Source organism: Ranitomeya variabilis, chromosome 2, assembly GCF_051348905.1.
Source record: "Ranitomeya variabilis isolate aRanVar5 chromosome 2, aRanVar5.hap1, whole genome shotgun sequence".
Lineage (NCBI taxonomy): Eukaryota > Metazoa > Chordata > Amphibia > Anura > Dendrobatidae > Ranitomeya > Ranitomeya variabilis.
The window spans coordinates 703,210,994-703,236,530 of NC_135233.1; the positions used below are offsets into that span (position 1 = coordinate 703,210,994).

The window sequence follows — 25,537 nt, forward strand, 5'->3', positions numbered from 1 at the left end:
AAGAAATTAATCCTTCCACTTTGTGAAAAATAATATCAGCTGGTTCAACTGATGGCCTTTAAAAAGGTGTTTCACTGCCAAGGTGCCACACAAGAAACATCTCATGATGGGTGAAACCGATAAGCTGTCTCAAGACCTTTGCAACCTTATTGTTGCAAAACATACTGATGGCATTGTTTACAGAAGAATTTCTAAACTACTGAATGTTACAGTTAGCACTGTTGGGACCATAATACAAAACTTCAAAGAACATAATTTCACCTTTAACGCACCACGACCAGGTGCTTCCCACAAGACTTTTGATAGAGTAGTGAAAAAACTTATAAGACATGTTGCCCAAGAACCAAGGACCACCTGTGGAGAGCTACAGAAAGACCTGAAATCAGCAGGCACAATTGTTTCAAAGAAAAGTAGTGCACTGAACCTCCATGGCCTTTGTAACAATGGCATCCCTGCATGTCTCCTCTCTTCACTCCTGGAAGGGATGCCAACTTACTCATACTGTAGGCCGCTCTGTCGTGTCTACTGCTGCTGCATATCAGTCTCGGAATGCTCTGCATAGCTCCCCTTAAGATGCACTTAGGGTGCATGCTCACACACTCCCGGTCTCTTAAAGAGACATCACACACAATTTTATTGTGTCCCCAGCTGACAGCTGGGAGGCATTTAGTACTTAAGGCACCTCCACCTGTAGGGAAATGCCTGAGCAACATAGAGTTTTTTCTCAACAGCTTACTTAGATTTTGGTGAGCCTGGAAATTTCATGCAGCAAGGAGTTGTAGATCAGTACCAAATTCACAATCAATGCCTCAAGAATCCTTTGTTGGTACCATCAATCGATGAGAGGGTCCGGTCCGAGCCGTCTATGTGCTCATCAACAAAGTAGAGCTCTGTATAGGAAAGCTACACATGGAGAAGATTGTCTTGAAAGTGCTTCCTGGGCTGTTGCACTCACTTCTTCTGGTCCTTACATGTCTACATGTTCTTGAACCCATCCTAGACTGGAGATCTGGTGAGGTGCTCCAATGGGGACAGTCTTGCTCCTGTACATCCTATTCTGTTGTAGGCGAAACAATCTAATCTCCCAGGTCTACCATCCTTACTGGTCATATGCGGATGTCTTCATCAAGAAAGAAGCAGAGACGTTACCCCCACATAGGCTGTACAATTGTCCGATTGACCTGCTTACGGGATCATCACCTCCGCAAGGACGCATCTAACCATTGTCGCAAGTGGAAACTGTAGAAATGTCTGAATATGTAAAGGAAAATGTGGCTAGGGAATTCATCCAGAGGTCTTCTCCAGCAGGAGCTGGCTTCTTTTTTGCTGAAAATAAGGATGGTTTTCTTCAACCGTGTATCGATTATAGAGGTTTCAACCAGATCATGATCAAAAGCAAATATCCAATACCTCTGATTATGGAATCGTTTGTTCACTTAAGAGGTGCCAGGATCTTCCCCCAATTGGATCTAGAGCATAAAGTCTGATCTCTGTACGCCAAGGACATGAGTGGAATACTGCTTTCAGCACCCGAGAAGGTAACTTACGAATTTCAATGTTAGGCCATTTGGGCTCAGTAATCCCCCAGCTGTCTTTCAAGAGTTTGTGAATAGGGGTGAGTGAAGCGCTCAGTGATATTCTGTTATCACTCGAGTATCACAGTGCTCAGATAAGCTCGTTACTTGGCGAGTAATGGATGGTGCTCCATGTAAAACGGATTGCCTGTGAGTAACTCTAATGCCGTAGCATCCTGGTTGTGGTATTACTATGATTGGCGGGTGGTATGACATCATCAGAGGCTATTAAAGGGCAAGCGCCACCTGGCTCGCCACACTGACGCTATGAACAGCTCTGTGACACTTCGTATTGGAGGGAGAGAGTGCTTGTCAAGGTCTGTATGCACAGTAGAACAAATCAGAGGCCTGTAGTGATGATACTGCTGATAAAGATGAGCCATCATACTAACAGCACTTCCTAATCATTTGCAGCACATGTAGTCTGCATTTAGCCTAGGGAGAAAGAGAGTCACAGGAGAAGGGAGAGTGACAGAATCCAGTCTGTAGACAGGGATTGTGCATTCCATTGACAAATATATACAGTGGCTGCAGTTTTTTGTGGGTGCTGGAAAAATGTAATATATTTTGATCCATCAAGTATTATGTATTTTCTGAGGTCCTTTTTTGTATTAAATTTATATAACACTCCCAAAAATCGCTTGGGTGTGTTATATACATTTCTTATCCATACACTATTCCATAATGTGAAGTAAATTTATGTGATCTCAGAAAACAAAAACTTTTAAAACTTTTGTAGACCTCGATTTTTCAGACATACAGGGTTACACGGTCTGTGAACATTTCTGCAATCTGTAAAACTGCAAAAAAGTTTTAAAAAATGTAAAGAGGCCTCCATTTCTCAAGCATACAGTGCGGGAAAAAATTATTTTGTAAGCCACCAATTGTCCAAGTACTCCCACCTAAAAAGATGAAAGAGGCCTGTAATTGACATCATAGGTAGAGCACAAATATGAGAGTCAAAATGAGAAAACAAATCCAGGAAATCACCTTGTCTGATTTGGCAAAATTTATTTTGCAAATTATGGTGGAAAATAAGTATTTGGTCACCTAAAAACATTGCAAGATTTCTGGCCTCTCTCATCTTTTTAAGTGGGAGAACTTGCACAAATGGTGGCTGACTAAATAGTTTTTTTCCCCACTGTACAGTGTTACTTTGTGAATATTTCTGTGATCTCTAAAAGTGAACAAAATGCTATTAAATATGTTGTAGGCCTCCATTTTTCAGACATACAGTGTTATGTGGTCTCTAAACATTTGTATGATCTGATGATTGTATGCAAAAAAGCTTTTAAAAAATTTGTAGGCCTCCATTTCTCAAACATACAGTGTTAGTTTGCCTTTGAACATTTCTGTGAGCTTAATGAGCAAAAGCTTTTAAAAATATTGTATGCCTCTATTTCTCAGATGTACAGTGTAATGTGGTCTGTAGACATTTTTGTGATCTGTAAAACTGCAAAACAGCTTTTAAAAAGTTTGTAGGCCTCCATTTCTCAGATATTCAGTGTTATATGCAAAAGAAGAAACGGACAGCACCATAGCAATTGTGACAGAACAGCTTACGTGTTTATTCTGCCATCTGCAACGTTTCGGTCCTGAGACCTTTATCAAGCAAGGTCTCAGGACCGAAACGTTGCAGATGGCAGAATAAACACGTAAGCTGTTCTGTCACAATTGCTGTGGTGCTGACCGTTTCTTCTTTTGCATTTGGACTTTATACTGGGATGGATCCCCTGGTGTGGCCGGGCACCCTGTTGTCCATAGAGACGTTATTAATTTAGGGTGCGGCCTGACTTCCAATTTTTTATTTTTGATACAGTGTTATATGGTCTGTGAACATTTCTGCAATCTATAAAACTTCAAAAAAGCTTTATTTTGGGTTGTCATTATTATTTAAAAGAGAAAACACAGTAGTTTGACAATAAATGGCTTCACCCAACCACTAGCCATGAGTGGAGAAAAAGTTTTGGTGTTATCATTCATATTCTTTTTAAAAAGACTAAAAAAGCAAAAATTCTGCCAGGGTATGTAAACTTTTGAGGACAACTGTAACAGCCGAAAAACTTGTATAAAAAATTTACTTGTTTCTTTCCATTTCTTAACCATACACTATTCCGTGTTCTAGGGTAAATTTTTGTGATATATAAGACTCAAAAAAATTGTTTAAAATTTTTGCTAGGTTACATTTCTCTGCCATACAGTATTACGTGTTCTTGGGTACATTTCATTGGTATATAACCCTCCAAAAACTTTTTCAAAATTTTATAGCTGTTATATTACTTACCCATAAATTATTCCGTGGTCGTGAGTCCATTTCGTTGCTATATAAGCCTCAAAAAAAATTTACCATAATTTTAACATTATTGTGTTGCTTAGCCATAGGGTATTCCATTGTCTGGATTATATTTTCTTGGTAATAACCTTACAGAGCCATTATCACAGTACATGGATTGGTTGTTGCGCCCTTTGCTGCATGACATTCCCTCCTATATTAAGGATACTGATGAGTTTTTAGGGGTCCTTAGGGGTATTACTTGGCAGGCAGGCCTTTCCTTGGTCTCTATTGACGTGGAAAGCCTGTACACTAGGATCCCCCAGGATTTGGGTGTAGCAGCTTTGAGGAAAATTTTGGGGTCATTAAAAAGAAGTGATGGTTTTGTCAACTTTGTGTGTGAGGGCATGGATTTCATATTAAAACACAATGCGTTCAAATTTATGGATTCCTGGTTCTTGCAATGCACTGGGACCGCGATGGGAACTCCGGTAGCGTGCACTTTTGGGAACCTTTTTCTGGCTTTGTTGGAGGAGGATTATGTGTACAATATTGGAAATAATTGTTTGAGGCACATCAGACTTTATGTTCGCTATGTGGACGACATTTTCATGATATGGGACGGACCTCATGAATCGTTTGATGATTTTGTCCAGTATCTCAATGAGTTTAATCAAATGAATATGTCGTTCACATCGAGACATGGAGGCCTTGATTTGGATTTTTTAGACGTACAAATTAACGTTGTGGATGGTGCGATCTGTACCAGAGTGTTTCGAAAACCGTCTGCTACGAACTCTGTCCTACATTTTGATAGTTTCCATCCGGCTCATGTAAAACGCTCCCTCCCTTATAGCCAATTATTAAGATTGAAGAGGATTAATAATACTCAGGAGAGCTGCACTCAGTAGGCAGAAGAGTTGTGTGACAGGTTCCGCTGTAGGGCTTATCCCAATGAACTTTTGATTGAGGCTAACTGTTGTGAACTCCGTTTTCGGGCTCCCTCTTGTGGTCACAGATGGTATTGTGTGACTTTGGTTTTTTGGCTCCCCCTGGTGGTTTGGTTTATTATCCTGCGGGTCTGGCTGGATCAGCTGCCTCGTTATTCACCAGGGAGGCTCCTATTTAGCTCTGCTTCACTTCCACTTGTTGCCGGCTGTCAATGTATTCAGTGCTATTCTGATTACTCCTGATAATCTCGTTTTCTGCCTCTTCAGGATAAGCTAAGTTCTGTTTGAATATTTTTTGCTCATCTGCCTGCAATATGATTTCTGTGTCTGATGAGTCTAGTCCAGCTTGCTAATATGTGATTTCTTTTTGCTGGTAAGCTCTGGGGTACGGAGTTGCTTCCCCCGCACCGTTAGTTGGTGCGGGGGCTCGAGCAATCTCTGCGTGGATATTTTGAATAGGGTTTTTTATTGACCGCACAGTTTCCTTCCTATTTTCTGCTATCTAGTATTAGCGGGCCTCATTTGCTAAATCTGATTTCATCTCTGCGTTTGTGCTTTCCCCTTAACTCACCGTTAATATTTGTGGGGGGCTATTCTATATCTTTGGGGTCATTCCACTGAGGCAAGAGAGGACTTTCTTTCCCTCCAGGAATAGTCAGTTTCTCAGGCCGTGAAGAGACGTCTAGGATTTTTAGGTAACGTTCCACGGCTGCCTATAGTTGTTTGCGGATAGGATCAGGTTGCGGTCAATCTAGTTACCACTTCCCCAGAGCTAGTAGTCTGTTCAGTTACTTAGCTAGTCCGACCTGCGATCCTTGCCACTAGGATCATAACAGCTAACAATAGGGTTAATCAGGCAAGAGACAATAATCATGGTTCTGCCCACAAACGCGATAAGAGATTTGTTTTTTGTTTTAAATTCGGCCCCATGGATGGTATCATACAGCCTGCTATTCGCAGGAATTGGCACATTCTAGAACATGATAAAGATATTGCGGAGGTGGCAGCAAGGGGTCCCATTGTTTCTAATAGATGCAGTACCACTCTGGGTGACATAATAGTGAAAAAACGGATGGTGAAGCATTGGAGGTGTGTCTCATACTGTCAAAATGACCCATGTGGTGTATGTGGTTTTATGTCGTTGTAAGTCCTTCTATATTGGTAAGACCATTCGCCCCCTCTGTGTGAGGTTCAGAGAGCATTACAACTCGATTGGTTCAGGTAAGGGGGTTCCACGTTTGATCAAGTATGTTAGGGAATTCCATGGAGGAAACCCAGAGGTTCTTTCTTTTGCTGGCCTTGAAAGGGTGTCTCTTCCAGTGCAAGGAGGAGATCTGCACAAGCTTCTACTAAAAAGAAAGGCCAGATGGATTATGCGCACTTGAGCGCAAGAATCCACTGGTTTGAATGAAAGATTGGATATGTCCATTTTCCTGTAATAAGCCGGTTTTATTGTGTTTTTGTATTGTTTTCCAAATGCATTTTAATTGTTATGTATAGCTGCTGCACATGTGTTCAAGCACCGGGTCGGGGTTTAGCTGCCTCCCTCTGTTAATAAGAGGTGATGTCAGTCTCACTTACCTGTGTGACCAGTAGAAGCACCACTGCAGCGCAAAACGGCTGTCGTCCATTCCACTCTTGCTCCCATCCTCCCTTACATTGCTCATTCATAGACTATTCTGTGGTTTGTCACGATGTTTCTGCTCAGCTTTGTGACAAAACCTAAAGCAAAACCTGATACCAGCAAAGTGAATGAAAAACCCGCCGTGTCATGCGCACATTGAGTATTTTTGACTTGCAGATTTGGTGCAAAAAATAATCTGCTGCATGTCAATTCCCTGAGCGTTTTTTTGCCCTGTGTGTTTCACCATTGAGGCCAGGTGCACATGATCCGGAAGCAGCAGCCCTTTGGACGTAGCGCACTGAACCATGCATATTCACCGCGTTCAATACATTCAATTGGTGAAATTTCTCGCATCTCCGCAAGAGAAATTGGCAAGCTGCTGTCTGGTTTACTTAAATTATATATTTTGTAACATTTTGCCTTATATATAAGTCATTATACAGTAAAAAATGTTTCTTAACATTTTTTTCCTGCAAAATGCAATTTCTCATTTGTTTGGAATGTTTGGAATGTTTTATTGTCAGTTCTTAAAGTGGAGTAAAAGTGTGACATCATTGTTCTCAGCAGTGATCTGTGAGTCAGAGATGCTTCCAGGTTTCTTCCCCATACTGTTCTCCATATATTTAGCACTTTTCCCATCCATTTTCACTGCCCCCAGACCTCTATGTAGGGTCTGCCGGAAAAAAAATTGGCTTTCCCATTGACCTCCGTTATACTCGTTACTCGAAACGAGCATACAAGTATTTTAAATTGCTTGTTTTGAGTAATAAGCACCCAAGCATTTTGGTGCTTCCTCATCCCTATTTGTGAACGAAGTCTTCAGAGATCTCCTTTACTCCCGCCAGGTGGTGTTTCTGGACAATATCCTGTTTTTCTCTACAGATCTGCCCTCCCACATGAAAAACATTCATCTAGCCTTGCAAAGACTCAGAGAGAATAGCCTATATGCTAAGTATGAGAAATGTGTTTTTGAGCAGACCTCTCTGCATTTTAAAGGATAGATCATATATCATCTTGTCTGAATATGGATCCGGAGAAGGTGTCTTCCATTCTCAATTGGCTACGTCCAGATCGAGTTAAGGCTATTCAGTGGTTCCTACGGTTTGAAAATGATTTTTACCAGTTCATTCCTCATTTCTCATCCTGAACGGCCCTCATTTCTGCTATGATCCTCAAGGGTGCTAATCCCAAAATCTGGACTCAGGAGACTGAGAAGGCATTTCTCTCTTTAACATAGGCCTACTCTTCTGCTCCTGTGCTTCACCTGAAAGTGGATGCTTTGTCCTCTGGAGCAGGGGCAGTTCTCATGCAGAAGTCTTTCTCCTGTTGTATAGTAACTTGCGGGTCCTTTGTTGTTAGCGATCAAGATGGCCCTAAATGAATGGTGCTACTTATTTGAATGAGCAGTCAATTTGGCCATCATATACACTGACCATAAGAATTTGGTCTACCTACAGTCAGTGTAAAGATTGAATCTGCACTAAACTAAGTGGTTACAGTTCTTTGCCAGCTTTGATTTTTGATTTTGTCTTACCTTTCAGTTCAACATAGAAGAACGTCAAGACACATGCCCTCTCTAGGTCCTTTCTGTCTCCTGACCAAGATTAAAGTCCCCTGCATATTATTGAACCCTCCAGGATGGTGACTGTGGCTCCAGTGAACTTGTATCATATTCCTCCCGGGAAGACTTTAGTGTCAGAACCTGATAAGAAGTAAGTTTTGCAGTGGGAGGGGGGACTCTTCTAAGTTGGCTGGTCATGCTGGGCAGAGGAAGACTATTCAGTTCATTTCTAGCCATTACTGGTGGCCTACGATGCGACAGGATATTCTGGAGTATGTTTCAGCCTCCCTTGCCTGTGCTTGTAACAAGGCCCCTAAGCATCTCCCTTTCTGGCATTTTCTTCTGCTTCCTGTTTCTTCAGCTCTCTGGCAACACATTTCAAGTACAGATCAGAGTAAAAACAAATTTGTCAATGCGTCCATGGAAAAAAGCATCATCAGGAAGGCTTAGAATTTTTAAGGCAATAATCCCTGACTAGATGGCTGTCATATGCTAAACCTACTGCCACACCTCATCTTACAGAAATTTCTGATAAGAGCGGTATTATTATAACAGAATAAAATTGCATTAGTCCTGAAAAAAGCGATTAGTTTAATGTAGCAGCTTCAAGGACTGTTATGTCATCAACCCTGCTAGGGAATATAGTGGAGCTTTTTGCATTAATTAAGCCTGATATGGATGATACTATGATCTCCTGTACTTACTGTACAAACTCTCCTGTCCCAGCTGTGAAATCCTGTATGCAGTGTGAGAATTCCATATAGTAATAGAACCCATTGGCTCATTTGGTTCAAAATATTTTTCCTCAACTAGAAGGTGGATTCACAGAAACACATTATCCTCATTACTAAGGAATGGGTCTCCTTCACTGGCAAAGCACATGCACTAAGTGCAAAGGATGCTAAAAATTAGAAGGAGTCACTCCAATACCCCTTTGAAGAGACATAGTGGAGAGCCTCAGAATTTTTTTTTCTTATTATGAAGGAGTGGATATTTTAAACTGGTAATGTTCAAGGTAGGCCTCTAAAAATTGTTAATGTTTACCTTTAAACTCCTTTAAATGTATAGTACGGGTAGCATAATCACCCTCTTGACATGGTGGTAGAGGAAGAGGAGGACAACACAAAAAAGACAAAATCCTGAAGCGTATACCCATGGTTGGGAGAAAAGTGGTGCATAGAAATAGACCAGAAAAACAAACAAACACTGGATTGGAGTTTATGTTCTGTCATCTAGTGGTGCTGCTGTCATCCAGTGGTGCGCAGAAGTTTGGCCCAATTCAGCCCTTGTTCATTTTGATAAGAGTTCATTTTGCTAAGAGTCAGCCTATCAGCATTTTCGCTGACAGGCGGATACACCTACCAGTTATAATACTCCCAGCGACACTAAAAGCCCACTCTTGACAAACCGTTAGCGGCAGGGTAGGCCAGGACCTCCAAGGCATAGAGAGACAGTTCATGCCACATTTCTAGTTTAAATACCCAATAGTTGTAAGGCAGAGTGGAATCACGGAGGACAATGGGATGGTCAGCAAGGTACTCCTACAGCATCTTCCAAAACTTTTCCCTCCTTGTTAGAGTACCCTGTGCATCAGGGTCTGGGCGCTGGGAGGGTCTAATAAAACTGTCCCAGACCTTTAAGAATGTACCCTGCCTTTGTTGCATCTGGTGTGTTTCTCTCTAGTCTCTACTCCTTGGTTGTCCAAGGAACTGTGACCTCTGCCCCCTGTGTTGTCAGATGGGAATTTTTAAATAATTCTTCAACTAGGGCCTTCTGGTACTGCAACATTTTATTAGAGCTCTCCACCAAGGGAAGGAGAGATGTAAAGTTCTCCTTGTAGTGTGAGTATAGAAGGGTGAACAACCAATAGTTAGTATTGGCAAAAATGCATACAATGTGAGGATCAAAGGAAAAGCAGCAGAACATAAACTCAGCCATATGTGCCAGACTGCCAACAGCCTAGACTTCCCTGTTCCCACCTAAAGGGCGACTGTTCATATTGTGTTCCTTGTACTCCTCCTCATCCTCCCTCTTCTCCTCATCTTCAGGCCATCCACACCAAACTGACTGGATGAAGGTGGTGTGAGTACTACCATCTATAGCACAGGAACCAGCTACTGTTCCTCCTCATCATCAGAAGTTGAGAAGATAGTATGAGAATGGGCTGAGTAGCATCACTCAGTATAGTTTCTTGCTTCATCTCAACTTGCTCCGCCTGCAAAGCCTTGAAATTGAAGACTAGCAAAAGTGTGCAGATGTTAAAAACTCACCTGCATGATAAGCAAAGATGTTTTAAGTCATGAAATAAAGTTTTTTTTTCCTTTATGGTGAGTGCCACTTTTTCACTGCCTTCATATTGCATTATTTGAACTGTTTTAGCAGTTTAGTGCACCTCCATATATTTTGGGAAGATCTACTGTTGTACCATTACACTCTTTAATTAATTAAGATCATTTGGTAGTTCCATACGTCACTCTATCCAGTTTATTAAAAATGCTAGGCAAGCAGATGTCCAAAGCCAGCATCTGCAAAAGTACTGTATTGTACTGTATTGGTGTGGCATGTGTGGAAAAAGTTGAATGTCTTTTTAATAGGTGAAAAGCAGCTCTTTCTATGTATTCAATATTTAAAAGAGTAAGAATAAGGCTGGAGTCACACACAATGTATAAAAATACGGTCAGTTTTTTACGGACCAAACACGCAGAAATGTTCCCTGAACAGTGATTCGTATGTCATCTGTTGGCAAGGTGTGGCTGCATATTTTGTGCATGTAAACCTCCGTATGGCATCCGTACGGTGAGATATTCTAGCCGGCTTGCAAAATGGACATATAATGGATCCATGAGCACAAATATTCATGAAAACATATATACAGTCTATATAGATAGATAGATAGATAGATAGATAGATAGATAGATAGATAGATAGATAGATAGAGATATATATATGTCAGTGAGACACATATGTATATTCATATATTTATATTTAATACAGAGCTAGATAGCAGAAAAGCCGGTTATTTAATTGCTGGCTTTTGCTATCTCCTTATGAAACCCGACAGGATATGATACAAGGTTTACATACAGTAAACCATTTCATATCCTTTATATTTTTACATATTCCTCACTAATAATGTTAGAAGTGTCAGTGTGTAAAATTTGGGAGCTCTAGGTGTTAAAATAAAGGGTTAAATCACGAAAAAACTGGCGTGGGCTTCCGCGCAATTTTCTCCGCCAGAGTGGGAAAGCCAGTGACTGAGGGCAGATATTAATAGCCTAGAGAGGGACCATGGATATTGGCCCCCCTGGCTAAAAACTTCTGCCCCCAGCCACCCCAGAAAAGGCACATCTGTAAGATGCGCCTATTCTGGCACTTAGCCACTCTCTTCCCACTCCCGAGTAGCGGTGGGATATGAGGTAATAAGGTTAATAATGGAGAGTTGTCAATAAGACACCTATCCATTATTAATCCAATAGTAATAAAGGGTTAAATAAACACACACACACATTATGAATAAAGTATTTTCATGAAATAAATAAACACATGGGGTTTTAATATCTTTATTGTACTCTCAATCCAACTTACGACCCTCGTCTTCTGAAAAAAAGAAAAAATTAAAAAACAACAATATCCCATACCTGTCTGCCGTACAGTCATGTCCCACGATGTAAATCCATCTGAAAGGGTTAAAAAATTTTACAACCAGGAGCCTGCTAATGCAGTCGCCCCTGGCTGTAAAAACTGGGGAATGAATGGAATGCAGCTTCGGTGATTTGCTGTGCTGTGCCCCCTGGTGGCATAAACTCATATGAACTCTAGCGTGGGAATTTTTCTGAATATTTTCTCACGCTAGAGTTCATATAAGTTTATGGCACCAGGGGACGCAGCACAGCAAGTCAACGAAGCTGCATTCCATTCATTCCCCAGTTTTTACAGCCAGGGGCGACTGCATTAGCAGGCTCTTGGTTGTAAAATTATTTAACCCCTTCAGAGTGATTTACATCGTGGGACATGACTGTACGGTGGACAGGTATGGGATATTGTTGTTTTTTTATTTTTCCTTTTTTTCAGAAGACGAAGGTCGTCAGTTGGAATGAGAGTACAATAAAGATATTAAAACCCCATGTGTTTATTTATTTCATTAAAATACTTTATTCATATTGTTTGTGTGTTGACATCTCTCCATTATTAACCAGGCTTAATGTCACCTTACATTAGCAAGGTGACATTGAACCCTTAGTACCCCATATCCCACCACTACTCGGGAGTGGAAAGAGAGAGGCTAAGTACCAGAATAGGCGCCTCTTACAGATGTGACTTTTCTGGGGTGGCTGGCGGCAGATGTTTTTAGCCGGGGAGGGCAATAACCATGGTCCCTCCCTAGGCTATTAATATCTGCCCTCAGTCACTGGCTTTCCCACTCTGGTGGAGAAAATTGCACGGGAGCAACGCCAGTTTTTTCCGTGATTTAACCCTTTATTTTAACACCTAGAGCTCCCAAATTTTACACACAGACACTTCTAAAATTATTACTGAGGAACATGTAAAAATATAAGGGATATGAAATGGTTTACTGTATGTAAACCATATATCATATCCTGTCGGGTTTGATAAGGAGATAGCAAAAGCCGGCAATTGAATTACCGGCTTTTTAAGCTATCTAGCGCTGTATGAAATATAAATATATATATATATATATATATATATATATATATATATACAGTATGTGTGTGTCAATGACATATATACTGTATATATATCTACCTATTCTATGTGTACACATTTATTTTAGCTATTTCTATTCTAACCTGTCAGTGTGATTTTACTGTACACCGCACTGAATTACCGGCTTTTCTATAGAATGCCCCCATAGACTTTCATTGGTGGATTTTTTGCGCAATACGCTGACAAACGCAGCATGCTGTGATTTTCCCAGCCCGTAAAATACGGCTGAGAAATATACGGCTGATGGGAGCTGCCCCATAGAGAAACATTGGTCCGTGTGCAATGCGTAGTTTTTGCGCATCTCCCTCGTCCGTATTCCTCTCTAGTGTGATCCTGGCCTAATGATCCTCAAACAAAAATACAAGCTCCAAAAATGTAAAATTAAAAAGAAGACCTAACAGTTCTGAGAAATACACAAAAAAGTGGCAGTGAACGAAATTACTAAGGCCCCCATAAACATTAATCTAAAGTTGACTGAACCTGGCGATAAGGCCATAATCATCCAGCAATCTGATGTGTATGTGTAAGGAATTGGAATCTGAGTAGAGTGTCAATGAATGCGCTGCTGATGAATGTAGCCTGATAATCGATATATTTTACAAAGGCTTTATTGGTCAGGTTTTAAAGTCAACGCGTTTCGAAGTCATATACAGGACTTCTTCATCAGGATATAGGTTTTGTCCCGATGAAGAAGTCCTGTATATGATTTCGAAATGCATTGACTTTAAAACCTGACCAATAAAGCATTTGTAAAATATATTAATTACTGGACTACATTGATCAGCAGTGCATTCATTGACAGACTACCCGGATTCCATACCTGTCTGTTGTTTTGGATCTGTGTCTTGCAGCAGCTGATGCATGCTGAACATGTTGCATGGGTGCAACCCCGCCAGGTGAGCAGATTCCTCTCTGCATTTTTGTGGTGTTTATCAGTTAAAACCCTATTGTGCTCTACTTTGTTCTCCTAGTTTGTTCCATACTTTCTTTCTATGTGTCAGGATGTGACAGAGACTGTTGTATACCTGCCCCAGTAGACAAGAAATTGTGTTATGTGAATATTTACTTGTGGTTTTAATGCGTTTTATGGTACAATATGAAATGTAAAATGTGCAGAGTGCAATGTAACTCATGCTGCTGTGTGGTGTGAGGGGTTGACACACTCAGCTGCTTTCCCAGGTAGACACAGGAACCGTTCTGGTAGAAGATCACCTGCTGGCTTATTGTGGATAGCATAAAGCTTGGCAGGGTTCAGTAAAATAAACAGAGCCTTGCTGGCATAATGGTAAAACAAACAAAACACGGTCCATAAGAGTCCATTCTCTGCAGTGTTCACCTGCAGTTATCCCGTGCAGTCCTTTGCTCTTCTGGGAGCTTTGTGGGAGTTTCTGCTCTCCCAAGACATGACACCCACTGACTCTCATGACCAGGTATTTAACACCCCATGTGATGATCACATGACCTTGATATCACACAGGTCCTGTGAGGACTCTGCAGGTGGAGATATGGTGGACCCCCTCCCACCCACTCTATGGAGGTCCACTAAAACCAGCCCATAACATAACTTAACTCTCTCAACACATAGCATGCTGGAGGAAAACTATTTTGATTTTCCATCACTGACGCTAATATACGCAGTGACACATATCTCCCTTCACACACTATGCCAGTGATGCTGTCACAGTGAGTACTGCAAGGTAATTCCTAACTTAACTCTGGTACTCTCAGCTCAGGTATAATGTAAGCATAGGATCAGATATTGGTTAGGGTTTAGGGCCCAGAGCAGGACAGATAAAGCAAGATCGTTGTTGTGGGCCTTGTTATTCTATAAGTGATAAAAATAGTGTATGATATAGATAAATGTTTGGAACCAGCCAAGGATAGCAGGGGGTTAGGTCAGGTAAAGAGCAAAACTACTTCCTAGTTTAATAGTAATAAATCACTTGGCACTCAAATGGTTTCTTTCAGATGAAAAAAGTGAACATCCCATTTATTTGTGCATCCAGTTCAAAGATTATTTAAACGTTTTCGGTCAAATCACAAGACGTTCATCAGAAATATCTTTAACAAAACTGGAAGCATAGGACAATGGGGTATATGAGCCTAGGCAACCCGGGATGGAAAGCGCACCTGGAGCGTCTCACAGATCCTTGAAGGGAGAGGGAGGGCGTGTATCCGCCGCTGCATATGGCGCTCATATATCAAAAGATATTTCTGATGAAGGTCTTGTGATTTGACCGAAAACGTTTAAATAATCTTTGAACTGGATGCACAAATAAATGGGATGTTCACTTTTTTCATCTGAAAGAAACCATTTGAGTGCCAAGTGATTTATTACTATTGGATTGACGGGCTGGAAACCTGACTTGGGTACCACACAGGATCCTTGAGTGCCGTGTGTTTTGTCTTGATCTGTACTTCCTAGTTTAGTTAGTTACAGTGAGAGTTAGTGAACATATTCGTTGGAGGCAAGGGGAGGTTAAATGTCAAGTGGGCCGAAGCACAGTGTAAGAAAATGTTCTGATGGTATGAGGCTGCAGAAAACTTCCAGCGGACATTCCTGCAACATCCAGAGCCTAAGGCTCAAGTCAGGGGCTATGTAGAGCACCAACCACCCTTCCATACAGTGGAAGTTGGACATGGAATCATGTGAGGGAAATGTGGCGGATCTCAGCAATAATGCGGTGCGGACGGAGAGTCCCTAAGACTGACAGCATCTGTTTAAATAGGGAAAGTCTAAGCTGAACATAAAAAATTATTGGAATTCACTGTGTTGATGGAACCAAAAAAGGAGGGTGCTGTGACCAATGTTGAGCATTAAAGATTGATATTAAAACAAACTGGGTGTCCCCTGATGTGTGCAGCTTCCATCCTGCAAGTGAGTACAATGTAATGTATATAGCACAACACTTATGGACTTGGACTCAATTTGCTTTGTAATGTGAGAGGGCTTATGGAGCAACTACTGCCCTGGGCCCCTTACATTTGTCTGAGGCCTCCCGATTCACCACTGACAGATGATGTTAGGGAGTGAAGGATCCAGCATGTTGAATTTCGAAAAGCAGATCCTTTTGTTTTCTGAGAAATAGGTCTCCATTAAGGGATTTGAGCTCATTTGCATTGTTGAGTCAGAGAAAATATCTGTAAGCCATAGCATCATTCTTCAGACCATCATTAAAGAATTGGGGATTGTGAGGGTGGTGAGTGTAGCGTTCCATCCCTCTGACAACTCCTGACATTTAAATGTATGAGAATTTACTGTACTGTGTTTTTATTGCTATCCACCTGTGGCTTCAGTTCTTGCTTAGTTGGGTATCACAGGGTTAACTGTGGGACTGGCCCATAGTGGGGAGGAGGATTGGGAATCTGTGGGTTAGTTGCACAGGAACTTAGTTAAGAGATAGAGAGTAGAAAAGAAAGGACCCCCTATGGTCAAGGTGATCATCTTTTGGGGTGTGTGTGTGGATGAAGAGAGCACAAAAGCAGAGAGAGGAGAAAACCTTTAAGAAGAACTCCTTTGCTAGCAGTGGAATACTCCTATCAGGTGAGTTTTGAAAGGGGACATATGGCCAGGAAAATTTGTTAGATTCCCTAAGGGTCTCTAGGGAATGGAAAAGTGTCAGCCAGGTCTTAGAAGCTGCGGGTCTGAGAAGAGATGAGTAGGGTTGAGCGAAACGGATCGTTCATTTTCATAAGTCGCCGACTTTTGGCAAAGTCGGCGTCTCATGAAACCCGACCCGATCCCTGTGTGGGGTCTGCCATGCGGTAAGCGACTTTCGCGCCAAAGTCGCGTTTCAATGACGCTAAAAGCGCCATTTCTCAGCCAATGAAGGTGGACGCAGAGTGTGGGCAGCGTGATGACATAGATCTCAGTCCCCACCATCTTAGAGAAGGGCATTGCAGTGATTGGCTTGCTTTCTGCGGCGTCACAGGGGCTATAAAGGGGCGTTCCCGCCGACCGCCATCTTACTGCTGCTGATCTGAGCGTAGGGAGAGGTTGCTGCCGCTTCGTCAGAAGCAGGGAGAGCGTTAGGCAGGGTACATTCACCCCCAAACCGCTTGTGCTGTAGCGATTTCCACTGTCCAACACCACCTTTTGTTTGCAGGACAGTGGAAGCTACATTTTTTTTTCCTCAGCGCTGTAGCTCATTGGGCTGCCCTAGAAGGCTCCCTGATAGCTGCGTTGCTGTGTGTGTACGCCGCTGTGCAAACTGTTATGATCCGGTGGTAGGATCACCAAACTGACCTGATAGGTAAACCAGAATATTAGGACGAGCTCTGGGGATGTGGAAACTATACTGACCGCAACACTGAACCTATCCAAAACACACTAAAGGCAGCCGTGGAGCGTTACTTAAAAACCTAGATGCCTCGTCACAGCCTGAGGAACTAACTACCCCTAGAGAGAAAGCCAAGCCTCACTTGCCTCAGAGAAATGACCCCAAAGTTTAGACAGCCCCCACAAATAATAACAGTGAGTTAAGGGGAAAATACAAACGTAGTAATGAAAAACAGGTTTAAGCAAATGAGGCCCGCTAATGCTAAATAGACTGAAGATAGCAAGGGATCTGTGCGGTCAGTACAAAACTATCAAAAACTATCCACGCAGAAAATACAAGAACCCCCACACCAACTCACGATGTGAGGGGCGCACTCTGCACCCCAGAACTTCCAGCAAGCAAAAAATCACAAATAAGCAAGCTGGACTGAACTCATCATATAATGAAACATATTTTCAAGAGAAAAATGAGCAAACATGAACTAGCAAGACTTAGCTTCTCCGGATGGAGACAGGTCACAAGGAAGTCCAGAGAGATCAGAACCAGTACTGAATACAACGACAGCAGGCAACAAACAAAGGTGCAGGTGGAGTTAAATAGGAACCAGCATAGCAGGAAATGAGGCAGCTGAGCCCAGCTCCAGACCCGCAGTATCGCTAAAGGCCACCAGAGGGAGCCCAGACGGAATTCACAACAGTACCCCCCCCTTGAGGAGGGGTCACCGAACCCTCACCAGAGTCCCCAGGCCGATCAGGACGAGCCGAATGAAAGGTACGAACCAAATCGGCCGCATGGACATCAGAGGCGACAACCCAGGAATTATCCTCCTGACCATAGCCCTTCCATTTAACTAAGTACTGAAGCCTTCATCTCGAAACACGAGAATCCAAGATCTTCTCCACCACATACTCCAATTCTCCCTCGACCAAGACCGGAGCAGGAGGATCAACAGAAGGAACCACAGGCACCACATATCTCCGCAACAATGACCTATGGAACACATTGTGAATGGCAAATGATGCTGGGAGGTCCAAACGAAATGACACAGGGTTGAGGATTTGCAAAATCTTATAAGGACCGATGAAACGAGGCTTGAACTTAGGAGAGGAAACCTTCATCGGAACATAACGAGAAGACAACCACACCAAATCCCCCACACGAAGTCGGGGACCCACACAGCGACGGCGGTTAGCAAAGCGCTGAGCCTTCTCTTGTGACAACGTCAAATTGTCCACCACGTGGTTCCAAATCTGCTGCAACCTATCCACCACAGAATCCACCCCAGGACAGTCAGAAGGCTCAACCTGACCTGAGGAAAAACGAGGATGAAAACCAGAATTGCAAAAAAAAGGCGAAACCAAAGTAGCAGAACTAGCCCGATTATTGAGGGCGAACTCAGCCAATGGCAAAAAAGTCACCCAGTCATCCTGATCAGCAGAAACAAAACATCTCAGATAAGTCTCCAAGGTCTGATTAGTACGTTCGGTTTGGCCATTCGTCTGAGGATGGAAGGCCGATGTAAAAGATAATTCAATGCCCATCTTAGCACAAAAGGACCGCCAAAATCTGGACACAAACTGGGATCCTCTGTCAGACACAATATTCTCAGGAATACCATGCAAACGAACCACATTCTGAAAAAACAGTGGAACCAAATCAGAGGAGGAAGGCAGCTTAGGCAAGGGCACCAAATGGACCATTTTAGAAAAACGATCACAAACCACCCAGATAACAGACATCTTCTGAGAGACTGGAAGATCCGAAATAAAATCCATGGAAATATGCATCCAGGGCCTCTTCGGGACAGGCAAAGGCAAAAGCAAACCACTGGCACGAGAACAGCAAGGCTTGGTCCGAGCACAAATCCAACAGGACTGCACAAAGGAACACACATCCCGTGACAAGGAAGGCCACCAAAAGGACCTAGCCACCAAATCCCTGGTACCAAAAATCCCAGGGTGACCTGCCAACACCGAAGAATGAACCTCGGAAATGACTCTACTGGTCCATCTATCCGGGACAAACAGTCTCTCCGGTGGACAACGATCAGGTCTATTGGCCTGAAATTCCTGCAGTACCCGTCGTAAATCAGGGGAGATGGCAGACAAAATCACCCCTTCTCTGAGGACACCAGCCGGTTCAGAAACTCCCGGAGAGTCAGGCACAAAGCTTCTAGAAAGAGCATCAGCCTTCACGTTCTTCGAACCCGGAAGGTATGAAACCACGAAATTGAGACGGGAGAAAAACAGCGACCATCGAGCCTGTCTAGGATTTAGCCGTTTAGCAGACTCGAGATAAGTCAAATTCTTGTGATCAGTCAAGACCACCACACGATGTTTGGCTCCCTCAAGCCAATGTCGCCACTCCTCAAATGCCCACTTCATTGCCAACAACTCCCGATTACCAACATCATAATTCCGCTCGGCAGGCAAAAACTTTCTTGAAAAGAAAGCACATGGCCTCATCACAGAGCCATCAGAGTTTCTCTGTGACAAGACAGCCCCTGCTCCAATCTCAGAAGCATCAACCTCGACCTGGAATGGTAGAGAGACATCCGGCTGACGCAAGACAGGAGCCGAAGAGAACCGACGTTTGAGCTCCTGAAAGGCCTCCACGGCCGCAGGAGACCAATTCGTCACATCAGAACCCTTCTTAGTCAAATCCGTCAAAGGCTTAACCACACTGGAAAAATTAGTGATGAAGCGACGGTAAAAATTAGCAAAACCCAAGAACTTCTGAAGACTTTTTACCGATGTAGGTTGAGTCCAGTCATGAATAGCCTGGACCTTGACTGGATCCATCTCAATGGTAGAAGGAGAAAAAATAAAGCCCAAAAAGGAAACCTTCTGGACTCCGAAGAGACATTTAGAGCCCTTCACAAACAAGGTATTGGCTCGCAGGACCTGAAATACCATCCTGACCTGCTTCACATGAGATTCCCAATCATCAGAAAAGACCAAAATATCATCCAGGTACACAATCATAAACCTATCCAGATACTCTCGGAAGATGTCGTGCATGAAGGACTGGAACACAGAAGGGGCATTAGAAAGCCCAAAAGGCATCACCAAGTACTCAAAATGGCCTTCGGGCGTATTAAATGCTGTTTTCCATTCATCGCCCTGCTTTATACGCACAAGATTATACGCTCCACGAAGATCTATCTTGGTGAACCAACTGGCCCCCCTAATCCGAGCAAACAGATCGGACAACAGTGGCAAAGGATACTGAAATTTGACCGTGATGTTATTTAGAAGGCGATAATCTATACAGGGTCTTAGAGAACCATCCTTCTTGGCCACAAAAAAGAACCCCGCACCCAAAGGGGACTAGGACAGGCGAATATGCCCCTTCTCCAAAGACTCCTTGATATAACTCCGCATAGCGGCATGTTCTGGTACAGACAAATTAAAAAGTCGTCCCTTAGGGAACTTACTACCAGGAATCAAATTTATGGCGCAATCACAATCCCCATGAGGAGGTAGGGCACTGGACTTGGGCTCATCAAATACATCCTGGTAGTCCGACAAAAATTCAGGGACTTCAGAAGGAGTAGAAGAAGCAATTGACACCAAAGGAGCATCGCCATGAATCCCCTGGCAACCCCAACTTGACACAGACATTGCTTTCCAATCCAGGACTGGATTATGAACCTGCAGCCATGGCAGACCCAACACGACAACATCATGCAAATTATGTAACACAAGAAAGCGAATCACCTCCTGATGTGCAGGAGTCATGCACATAGTCATTTGAGCCCAGTAATGAGGTTTATTCTTGGCCAATGGCGTGGCATCAATTCCCTTTAGTGGAATAGGGAATTGCAAAGGCTCCAAGACAAAACCACAGCGCCTGGCAAAAGACAAATCCATCAAATTCAGGGCGGCACCTGAATCCACAAAAGCCATAACAGAGTAGGATGACAGAGAGCAAATTAAAGTAACAGACAAAATGAATTTAGGTTGTACAGTACCAATGGTGACAGACTTAGCGAAGTTTTTTGTGCGCTTAGAACAATCTGAGATAACATGAGCAGAATCACCAAAGTAAAAGCACAACCCATTCTGACGTCTGTGATTTTGCAGTTCAATTCTGGTCAGAATCCTGTCACATTGCATAGACTCAGGCTTCTGCTCAGAAAATACCGCCAGATGGTGCACTGGTTTGCGCTCCCGCAAACCCCGATCAATCTGAATGGCCAAAGACATTGACTCACTCAGACCTGCAGGCGTGGGGAACCCCACCATAACATCCTTAATGGCTTCAGAAAGACCCTTTCTGAAAATCGCTGCCAGGGCACACTCATTCCATTGAGTGAGCACAGACCATTTCCTAAACTTCTGACAGTAAACCTCTGCTTCATCCTGACCCTGGGAGAGAGCCAGCAAAACCTTTTCTGCTTGGTCTACCAGATTAGGTTCCTCATAAAGCACTCCAAGCGCCAGAAAAAACGCATCCACATTTTGCAATGCAGGATCTCCTGGCGCCAGAGAGAATGCCCAATCCTGGGGGTCACCACGCAACAAAGAAATAACAATTTTAACTTGCTGAACCGGATCACCAGAGGAACGAGGTCTCAGAGAAAGAAATAATTTGCAATTATTTTTAAAGTTCAAAAACCTAGATGTGTCTCCGGAGAACAACTCAGGAATAGGTATCTTAGGCTCTGACATAGGACTGCGAACTACATAATCCTGAATGCCTTGTACTCTAGCAGTGAGATTATCCACACTAGAAGACAGACTCTGAAGGTCCATAGCTGCAGCTGAATTCTGAACCACCCAGAGATTAAGGGGAGGAGAGAGGCAAGACACACTGCAGAAAAAAAAAAAATGAACTCAGGATTTCTCTTATCCCTCTTTTGCGATGCATTAACTCTTTACTGGCCTGCTGTACTGTTATGATCCGGTGGTAGGATCACCAAACTGACCTGATAGGTAAACCAGAATATTAGGACGAGCTCTGGGGATGTGGAAACTAAACTGACCGCAACACTGAACCTATCCAAAACACACTAAAGGCAGCCGTGGAGCGTTACCTAAAAACCTAGACGCCTCGTCACAGCCTGAGGAACTAGAGAGAAAGCCAAGCCTCACTTGCCTCAGAGAAATGACCCCAAAGTTTAGACAGCCCCCACAAATAATAACGGTGAGTTAAGGGGAAAATACAAACGTAGTAATGAAAAACAGGTTTAAGCAAATGAGGCCCGCTAACGCTAAATAGACTGAAGATAGCAATGGATCTGCGCATTCAGTGCAAAAACTATCAAAAACTATCCACGCAGAAAATACAAGAACCCCCACTGTCATGATTCCCAATGGCAGGGACATGGGCAAAAACAGACTAGCTCTAGGAAGATGGTATCTCAGGTAACCGCGATGCTGAACCTAACACGCAAATAAAAGTAGCCAGGGGGTGTGCCTACGTTGTATCCCTAGACACCTCGCGCCAGCCGGAGAGCTAACTACCCCTATAAGAGGAATACACAGACCTGGCTTGCCTCCAGGGAAACCCCAAAAGTTATAGTAGCCCCCCACATGTAATAACGGTTAGGTAAGAGGAAAACACAAACGCAGTATGAATATAGATTCAGCAAAGTGAGGCCCTCTGACTAGATAGATGAAAATACAAAAGAGGACTTCGCGGTTACCTCAAAACCCTAAGCAGCCATCCTGAAACCACCTTAACTCCGTTATCAACTCATGACACCGGAGTAGTAATTTCAGATCACTAGAGCTTCCAGCAGCACGAAAAATATAAATGCATGCTGGACAAAACAAACACAAAAAGCCAAAGATTTCAACTTAGCTGAATTGCAGACTTGGAGCAGGTAGCAAGCAACAGAGATGCTCTGGTAACATTGATTGCCGGCACTAGAGTGACTGAGAAGCCAGACTAAATAGGAAACTCCCAATTTCCTGATGAAAACAGGTGCACTGGAAACACAAGACCAAAGTCAACCAGTACCACCAGTAGCCACCAGAGGGAGACAAAAACAGAATTCACAACACCCCACACCGACTCACGATGTGAGGGGCGCACTCTGCACCCCAGAACTTCCAGCAAGCAAAAAATCACAAATAAGCAAGCTGGACTGAACTCATCATATAATGAAACATATTTTCAAGAGAAAAATGAGCAAACATGAACTAGCAAGACTTAGCTTCTCCGGATGGAGACAGGTCACAAGGAAGTCCAGAGAGATCAGAACCAGTACTGAATACAACGACAGCAGGCAACAAACAAAGGTGCAGGTGGAGTTAAATAGGAACCAGCATAGCAGGAAATGAGGCAGCTGAGCCCATCTCCAGACCCGCAGTATCGCTAAAGGCCACCAGAGGGAGCCCAGACGGATTTCACAACAGCAAACCAACTGCTTTTTTCAAAGCACAAATCCTGTTGTTCCTTCCTTTCTGCACAGCTATCTTGTTTGTTTGTCCACACTTTTGTGTGCAGCAGTCCTTTTTATAGCTGCCTGCCATACTTTTCTGAGATTACTGCAGGGAGATAAAGATTGGCAAGTCTGCCTCTGTGCCAGTCCTGTGTGTGGCATCTGTCTCTCCTTGTGTGCCACCGAAAACCAGTGTGTAATATTGGGCCATTTTTTGGGGGGGGTAAATTCTCCCTGTAAAAAAAAAATTAATAGTGGGAGATAAAGATTGGCAAGTCTGCCTCTGTGCCAGTCCTGTGTGTGGCATCTGTCTCTCCTTGTGTGCCACCGAAAACCAGTGTGTAATATTGGGCCATTTTTTTTTTTTGGTAAATTCTCCCTGTAAAAAAAAAAATTAATAGTGGGAGATAAAGATTGGCAAGTCTGCCTCTGTGCCAGTCCTGTGTGTGGCATCTGTCTCTCCTTGTGTGCCACCGAAAACCAGTGTGTAATATTGGGCCATTTTTTTGGGGGGTAAATTCTCCCTGTAAAAAAAATAATTAATAGTGGGAGATAAAGATTGGCAAGTCTGCCTCTGTGCCAGTGCTGTGTGTGGCATCTGTCTCTCCTTGTGTGCCACCGAAAACCAGTGTGTAATACTGGGCCATTTTTTTTTTTTTTGGTAAATTCTCCCTGTAAAAAAAAAAATTAATAGTGGGAGATAAAGATTGGCAAGTCTGCCTCTGTGCCAGTCCTGTGTGTGGCATCTACCTCTCCTTGTGTGCCACCGAAAACCAGTGTGTAATATTGGGCCATTGTTTTTTTTTTGGTAAATTCTCCCTGTAAAAAAAAAAATTAATAGTGGGAGATAAAGATTGGCAAGTCTGCCTCTGTGCCAGTCCTGTGTGTGGCATCTGTCTCTCCTTGTGTGCCACCGAAAACCAGTGTGTAATATTGGGCCATTTTTTTTTTTTTGGTAAATTCTCCCTGTAAAAAAAATAATTAATAGTGGGAGATAAAGATTGGCAAGTCTGCCTCTGTGCCAGTCCTGTGTGTGGCATCTGTCTCTCCTTGTGTGCCACCGAAAACCAGTGTGTAATATTGGGCCATTTTTTTTTTTTTTGTAAATTCTCCCTGTAAAATAAAAAATAGTGGGAGATTAAGATTGGCATTTCTGCTTGAGTGCCGGTCCTGTGTGTGCCATCTGTCTCAAATTATTGGGGCACAGAAAACCTAGTGTGTAACATTGGGCCTGATTTTCCTTTCAGTGTCAGGCACCTATAAAGGTATATATAAATCCTACAGAAGTTTGAGTTCACCTTATAAGTTGTTTTACAGTAACAAATACCGTTACCTTGGTTACGTTTTGCAAACAATGAAGAAGTCTAGTGGAAGAGGTTGTGGCTGTGGGCGGTCATTGTCAGCTGGTAATAATGGTAGTGGTGGTGGAGCATCAGGTGGTCGTGGTAAAAGCAGTACAGCAGCTAAGTCTCGAGTTGTTGAGCCAGGTTCGTCATCTGGCTACACAAGGCCTCAAACGCTCTCTTTTCTGGGAGTAGGAAAACCACTTTTGAAGCCGGAGCAGGAGGAACAAGTATTGGCTTTCATTGCTGACTCTGCCTCTAGCTCTTTCGCCTCCTCCTCGGAAAGTGCCAAATGTCAGAGCAGTGCATCGTCAGTGGATGCTCCCAGTCAGGAACAAGTCGCTTCCTTGTGTCCTTCACCCAGAACAACAGTGAAGGATGCATCAGTCGACACAACAGGTTACTCCATGGAGCTCTTTACACATACTGTTCCTGGGTTAGACAGTGAAACAGTTAACAGGCCATGCCCATTAGAAGTTGAATCGGACATGGAGTGCACAGATGCACAGCCACATCCAGATTACTATGCTGTTCCTTTGACTCAGACCAGAACATTGCCCTCGCAGTGTACTGAGGCAGAATCAAAACCAGCGGAGACTATGGTGCCCCGTCACGAACGCTATACCACCGGCTTACACGGAGACACAGACGAAGTTGCACACGACATAGAAGAGGAGGTCATAGATGACCCAGTTGTTGACCCCGATTGGCAGCCATTGGGGGAACAGGGTGCAGGCGGCAGTAGTTCTGAAGCGGAGGAGGAGGAGCCACAGCATGCATCAACATCACAACAGGTTCCATCTGCCGGGCCTGTATC

The 25,537-nt window shown here is 43.2% G+C and overlaps 1 long non-coding RNA gene across 1 annotated transcript in view; it reads left to right on the plus strand.

The window, feature by feature from the left end:
• LOC143809847 (uncharacterized) overlaps nt 1-10,306 on the plus strand; it is an 85,343-nt gene extending 75,037 nt beyond the window's left edge. The window contains exons 3-4 of the long non-coding RNA XR_013222487.1: nt 7,962-8,132; nt 10,030-10,306. This is a non-coding gene — a long non-coding RNA (uncharacterized LOC143809847). The remainder of the gene's footprint in view (nt 1-7,961; nt 8,133-10,029) is intronic.
• The last annotated feature ends 15,231 nt before the right edge of the window (nt 10,307-25,537 follow it).